This window comes from Bactrocera tryoni, chromosome 5 (genome assembly GCF_016617805.1).
Source record: "Bactrocera tryoni isolate S06 chromosome 5, CSIRO_BtryS06_freeze2, whole genome shotgun sequence".
NCBI lineage: Eukaryota > Metazoa > Arthropoda > Insecta > Diptera > Tephritidae > Bactrocera > Bactrocera tryoni.
In genome coordinates, this window is record NC_052503.1 from 6,016,353 (window position 1) to 6,023,844 (window position 7,492).

A 7,492-nucleotide genomic window follows, 5' to 3' on the forward strand; every position below is an offset into this window, starting at 1 on the left:
AGTCCAGCCAAAGTCAAACTTGGCTGCGGTGGGGTGCAGAGATGCGGGCCAGACGAAAGTCATGAAATGAAATTTTACGATGTTGCGCCGCCGGTGGATGCACAGACGAAATAAACGTGAGCGCCCGAGATGCGTTTGTGTGCGTCTGTCTGCATGCGTGACTGTTGTTGAGTGGGTGTGCTCAGGGGTGGGCACGTTAGACGGTGTCTGAAAGGTTGCTTGCATTCCGCGTACATGCTGTGGCGGCAGCCAGACAGTTGCGGAACGGGTTACGATATTCTTTTCTCATATCAAATCAAATCGAATGCGAAATTGGTTGAAGTAAATTTGCTAACGTGAATTACGACAGGCGTTCGAGTGACTACAATGGCGGCGCTCAGTCAATGCATGCGGCAGAGGGCGGGAAACGCGCACGATTGTGCGTCGTTGGGTACTTGTGGGTGTTCTTTTATGATGCGCGCGAGATTGCAATATGTTTGTGGCATATCTGTCTGGCGTGTCTGCTTGCTATGCTCGTCGTTGATTACGCTGTCTATTTTGTTTGTCGATGAAGAGGCGTCTCTAATGCACATGCCAAATGAACTAGTCTTTTCATAAGTATCTAAGTTTGTTATGTATCTCTCGTGGTATGTGTGAGCATGTGCGGAGTTATGACCATAACTACTCAATGGGACAGACAAGCAAATGTGGACGGACAAAGAAGAACCGTTAGGCAGACTACATGAAGATTAGGTGTCATACATATACGCAAACACAAGCTCACATGCTGACTTTGATATTAGCAGTTTCAACTTATCTGATCCTTATTATTGACGCCGCTCACTGCTGCAAGGACAATATGTTAATTTACAATGCAAAGTTACACAAAGGAATTGAAATGTGCGCGATTGAAGCTGATGAACTGAAAACTTGGAGAACTGGGGGTAAGAAGGTAGTGAAAGACCCAATAAAGATTATATTATCATGGCTTACAAAATAAATTAAAATAAAGGAAAAAATATTTGTATTACATTAGGTGAGGCACAAATTGTCTGTGACGCATGCGACACAATCTAACTAAATTCTTGATTGAAAAATGCTCGCAAAAGCTCGACATTATAATTCTCTTCTTTATTGGCCTAGATACCGCGCCAGTCGTTCTTCCTTTTCGCTGTTTGGCGCCAATTTGATATTCCAAGCGAAGCCAGATCCTTCTGCACCAGGTCTTTCCAAGGGAGTGGAGGTCTTCTCTTCCTTCATCCAACGGGTACTGCGTCGAATACTTTCATTGCTGAAAGTTTTCATCTATTCGGACGAATGAGAACCGTTGTCTCTTAATTCGTTGAGCTATATCAATTCGATCGTATATCTCGTACAGCCGTGGCCAATGCGCAAAAGACTTTACTTCTCAAATGTCTACTCAGTCCAAAGTATCACCTGTTGGCAAGGATTATTCTGCTTTGGATTTGGAGAATGCCATTGTTGTTGTTAATGCTGGTTCCAAGATAAACGAGATTATCTACGACTTCGAAGTTATGACTGTCAACAATGACGTGGGAGGGCGACGACTGTTTGTTTGATGACAGGAAATATTTCGTCTTTCCCTCGTTCATTACTAGACCCATTTGCCTCGCTTCCTTATCCAGTCTGGAGGTAGGAGAATTAACGGCGCGATTGTTGAGGGCAATGATATCAATGTCACCGTCCGTTCCATCGTCACCATCGTCATCGAATGGGGAATCGGGCTCATCCTCGCTTCCCTTTTCAACTCTCGGTATATATCACATCCCGTACGCCCTCTTTAGGCTATAAAAATTCACGGCCCTTCGAACCAAATAAATTAAATTTGGACTGATCGGTAAAAATTACCGAACCCTCTTCGCTATCACGGTGCATATTCACCGTTTTTGCCGTGCTTGCAATATAGTAAATGTTTCGAAATATTTCTCTTCGAGAAGTGTTTTTTTTGTGGTGTTTTCGCTATAAAATTAGGTGAAACCAAGAAATTACGAAAAGTACAAGTTCCACTATCGTCAAGTCTTCCATCTCTTCCAGTCTTTTATATACCAATCATATCCTGAACAATTATAAGTGGTTTGGTTACAGTTTCAAAACTTGTAGGTTAAGAGAAAAGTCTCTTCAAATGCAAAGCATTTTTGTTTTTTGTTTCACTATACCATTTGACACAATTTTCTTTTCGATTCCAGCCCAAACCAGAGCCACAGTCTTCCTTCCTCCCTCTTAAGGCAAGGTTTTCGGACTCAGTCACGGGAAAATTTAAATAAATTTCTATTTGCTACATTGCTTTCGATTAATTTCATTTAAATTGCACCAGAAAAATTGCCTCCAAAAGTTTCGTAATAAATTTACTACAATTTTGATTAGTATATTCTCTCTTGTTGTTATTGTTTTATGTTTACGGTTTATGCTAGAACTAATGGATGACGGCGATTTATTTAAAATGTCGGGTTTGCTAACACCGCAATTAATTTGTCGCAGGTGCGCCGCCTTCACAAGCAAAGCCACTGAACAGAGGTAACAAATCCAAGATCTAAGAAAAGAGAGGAGAAAAAATTAACCTTAAATATGTTTAGCCTAGGGATTTCGGCGACCGCGAAATGAAATTAATTGCAAACGCAAAATGACCACATGTTTACATACTGCAATATTTTAAATATTATTTCTACACACTTTGAGCTTGAAGGCATTTTCATGGAAACTGTCTTAAAGTTTTGCTAAGGGTAGATTTTTAATGAAAGAAAGACGAAAATAAATTGAAATTGTTTAACTTAGAAAGGTAAAATAACTTGTTCATAGGCGACCTTATAATAAGAGAAATCTATTTTTAAGAATATTTGAGTTTCCCTAAATTATCTTTGTAAAATAATAAAGATCCAAAATCTTTCTAGATATCTCATCGGCAGTAGATGTCGCTAAAACCATATGCTGTTTTGAAGCTTTCTCAATTTTTGACCGCAAAAAAGGGTTAGAGTCACGAGAGCGAATATCAATTTGATAAAATAAAGATAAGTTCTTGTCACAATGTTAAAAAAAAGTGAATCAAAGTATAAATTGTTTCTCTACATTTATCGTGCTGCTAACTGGCGGTATATACTGACGCATACTGCTAGGTTTTAAGCACTTTTCTGATCCTCAAGAACTGAAAATTACGAAAAAACGCCGACAAATGAAAGCGTTGATGTTTGCATTATTTTATTTGCAAAAGTAATCTTCATAAGCGCAGCAGCACTCGATTTCACCTCCCTTCTTTAAAGAACGGAAAGCAGCTGAAATATTTGAAGGTCAAAAATGTGCTGCATTGCGAAAGTCACACAGCCCCCCCCACGCCCACGCGTGCACTGCCAATTTGGCTTACAACTCAATAAGAGCTGACCGTTAGCTGCGGACTGGCTCAGCAGTCGCTTAGTCAGTCGTAGTTATTCGAGCATCGCCGACAAGCTTTCATAAATTATTTAAAATCAGTAAACTCAGCAATGTGCAATGTGCATTCACACGTCGCCACACCGAACGGAGGCTGCCGCCAAACAAACCGACCAAGAGACCGAACGACAAAAAGGCCGAAGGCCCAATCCAACCAGCCCCACTAAACGGGAAACTTTGCGGGACTAAAGTGCTAACCGCCCACGCAATCGGCAGGCGCACGAACACATTCACGCCCGCGCGGGATAGACTAAGCAGCAGTGTGCGCCCTCGATTGTTTACCCATTCGTTCGTTGGTTCGTTTGTGTGTGTGTGGGTGTATGTGAGTGCAGCGGCTTGCCTTAGACGTCTGCAAAGTTATACCGAGATAAAAGTTTGGCAAGAGTTGGTGTAAACTTTTATATCCTTCATAAAATTTTAGCTTTTTTACACACTTAACAACAACAATAACGATATTCACTTCATTTTGTGTGACTCATTCCCATAACGGCGTTTTCAGCATATAAATATATTTATGCTCATATAATGGCCTTCCCCTTCCCAAGACCAATGGATGCTTGTTGGTGTGTGCGTGTGTGTTTGCGTAAGTATGTATGTGTGTCGATGATTATTTCACGAGTGTGTGTGAGTTACTTTCACACTCTGCCTGTCTCGCGCGCATCCCTTGCTGAAGTCGGCTTTTAGGCGCACAACACTTCGTGGCTCACTTAATTGAGATTTCTTTTGAGTTGTTCTTGTGCTCCCCTTTTTTTTGCAAATTTCACTAAGCGTTTTTAATTAGTTTCGAAAGTTTTTATGTGCAGGATTTTTGACTCATTTCTCAAAAGTATTTTAGCGTAATGTAGCCTTTAACTACGTCGATTTGGCGTTTTGACGTGAACTTGACTTGCGCTCTTTCAGTGCGGGTGAGTTGAGGTGTGCAAAGTGTTGTAAAATGAGCAGAGTATTTGCGAGTGAAATTAATGAAGATGAAACATGTTTCAATATTGGTGATGATGTTCGTTTACTGTTATGAAATAAGTTTTTACATTTTTATGTCTCGAAGATTATTAAGAGCTCATATAAGGGAGGAGAGAGACGGGAAACACACTTGAAACTAATATTTTATTGAAAAATTTGTAAAAATAAAATAAAATAGATATCAGACGAGTCGAGTAAGACGTGGTGAAATGGGCATCGAAGATGATGCACCACCAGTGGACGCCCAAAAGAGGTTCTTACCGACGCAAACATCAAAAAAGGCCAAAAGATATTTTTGTAAAGTAAAATTGTTCGAGATAGCAGGCACTCTAAAGATATCAACTCTACATCCATCATATTATTTGCGAATATTTTGGGTATGTGAAAGCTCTGTGCAAAGTGAGTGCCTCGCCAGCTAACTTTTGACCAAAAACAATGACGAGTTCATGATTCGGAGCAGTGCTTGGAGATGATCAGGAGTAAAGAACCAGAGTTTTTGCGTCAATATGTGATAATGGATGAAACATGGCGCCTTCATTTTACTCCGAGCTCTAATGGACAGTTATCCGAGTGGACTGCAAATGATGACCCCGCTCCAAAACGCCCATAAAAACGCAATAGTCAGCTGGCAAGGTTATGGGTCTGCATTTTGAGATGCGCATGGAATAATCTTTATTGACTACCTTGAAAAAGGAAAAACCATCAAAAGCGACTTTACATTACATTGGAAAATGCGAAAGACGAAATCGCCGAAAAACGGACGCATTTGAAGAAAAAGAGTTGTTTCAACAACACAATACACCGTTTCAAAAGTCAGTGAAAACGATGGCAAAAACCCATGAATTGTTTTCGCAACCACCGTATTCTCCAGATCTAGGTCCCAGCGACTATTTCTTATCTCAAAAAAATACTCGCTTTGAAGAAATTTCTGTCGAATAAAAAGTTGTTCGCCGAAACTGAGGCCTATTTTGAAATAAAGGACAATTAGTACTAAAAAATGATGTCGAAAAGTTAGAGGGTTACTATAATCAGTGCATCACAATTGAAGGGATCTATGTGGAATAAGAAAAACGAACTTTGCCAAAAAATTGCTTGTTGGTGAGTGCGTTTTACTATGGTGGGTCGGGGGCCTTGCAATTGATCTGTTAGTATCATCATAGATTTGAAAAAGTTTCGAGAAACGCGGAAGCTGACTGACCCTAACGCTTCGAAAGTACAACGGATTAAACAAGAAAACATTGTTTTTCACCATTCTTAAAATTCAATAATGTTTTAGGATCACAAAAATATAACCGATCAATATTTTTCAAATTTCTAGACTAGCTTAATTATAATAGTAATAAATGAAAGCTCCCTCAATGATGAGCTTACACGGTCACATTGTGAAAGACTACAGTTTTAATTTACTGAAATTGAATAAAAAAACTATTTTCGCTCAACGATTCATTTTCATTTCAATTTATGGTATGTAATTTCACATGCAATTAAAAAAGCTCACGAATGCACTCCAATGAGGCCAATCATTTACAGAACAAGTGGCGAAGCGTATGAACGCATAACGGTCAGGCGGTAAATACAACAAACTCAGAAAGCCGATTTATCAGTTCGACGATTTTGGAACGCCGCTTGCTCAATCTTCATCAAATCCAATAATGAAAGCACAAAAAGCTCTTTTGGCAATTTCGCCAAACCAAAACGTTTAAGCGATCCGATTGTAATTGTGGAAAGCCGGCAGACAGATGAACAGACATTTGTAATCATAAAGTATGCATGTGCATGTCCCTCTGCACGTGTGTATGTGTGCATCTTCATGCGAATAAAGCAACCAACGCGCTTGGATTGGCTTAAATGGGCTCAATGCAAATGCAAGTGGACAGTGAAATGTTGAACTGGCGCTGGCGTTGTTGTAGTTGCTTTTAGCGTGCAGCAAAAGCAAGGCAATCGCAATAAAATGCTCACAGTAATGCAGACACACATCCACACACAGTAGACCGGGGTGGACGTCGTGTGTGATTACATTGAAATTTATGTGCATTTGCAATTTCTTTCAGCATCACAAGCTCCAACTTCAATTGCAACTCAGCAGTGGCTGTCGCTTGGATGTGCAGCCGCAGTTTTGATTTCTTCAACTCTCTCGCGCGCTGCTTTCGCACTGCCCACAATACCCAGACGCAACAACTTTTTTCTTGCATTTTGCTTTGCTTTTGCATCTGTTTCCATCTCTTACATTGCATTTTTGTCCGTTACATCCGCAGCTTTAGTCGGTTGCACATCTTGCACATGGGCTCACCCGCTAGATCGTACCGCAGACCGCTCGGTAGGGCAGACTGCCCGCTGCGCTGTCCTGTGGCCGCCGGCTGCATCTTGCTTGCTGGGCGAACCTCTGACGTCTCGGCGCGTCGTGTGAAGTGCTGTGTATTGGTTGATTTGGACTTGAATGCACATTCATGTAGCTCGAAAGCTGCAAGCAAACGTTGCTGCGGCCGCTGTTTGGCTTGTGGTCCGCATTGCGTCCTTGTCGACATCGCGTCTTCGCCGCCTGTGACATTTTGACAGCGCAAAAGTTATGGACAGGATGTCTGAATCCGTACGAACGAAGTCGTGTGCATTTTGCATATGCGAGCGAGTGAGTCTTTGTATGTGTGCTTGTGTGCGCATTAATATGTGTCCCCTCAGAGCTTATTGTCTGCTATCTGTCTGTATGCCTGTACGCCTGTCTGCGCCGCTTTACTTCTACCTTCCAGCGTGTCTGTCCGCATATGCGGCAAAGCTGACAAGTGTCCAGTTGGCTGTCGGTTGTTGGTCGTTGCCGGCCACTGCTGCTCAATGAAGAGCTGCAGTACTTTGCGTTAAGCTGCTGTTGCCAAAAAAATAAATACAAAAACTAACCGCACCATCCAAAAACCAAACCAGTTCAGACGTACCGCAAAGCCAAATGAAACAACCGCCCAATAGCAGAAGTTTTTTTTTTCATTCTCAGCATACGGATGTACCCTAGTCCAGACGTGTTTTACGACCTTATGGTCAGTGCGCCGTAAGAAATGTGATTATTTAAAATGCAGCGAGAGAAGTGTAGCCTCTTCAAGCGTAGCCTGTGAAGCGCTTGCGATAA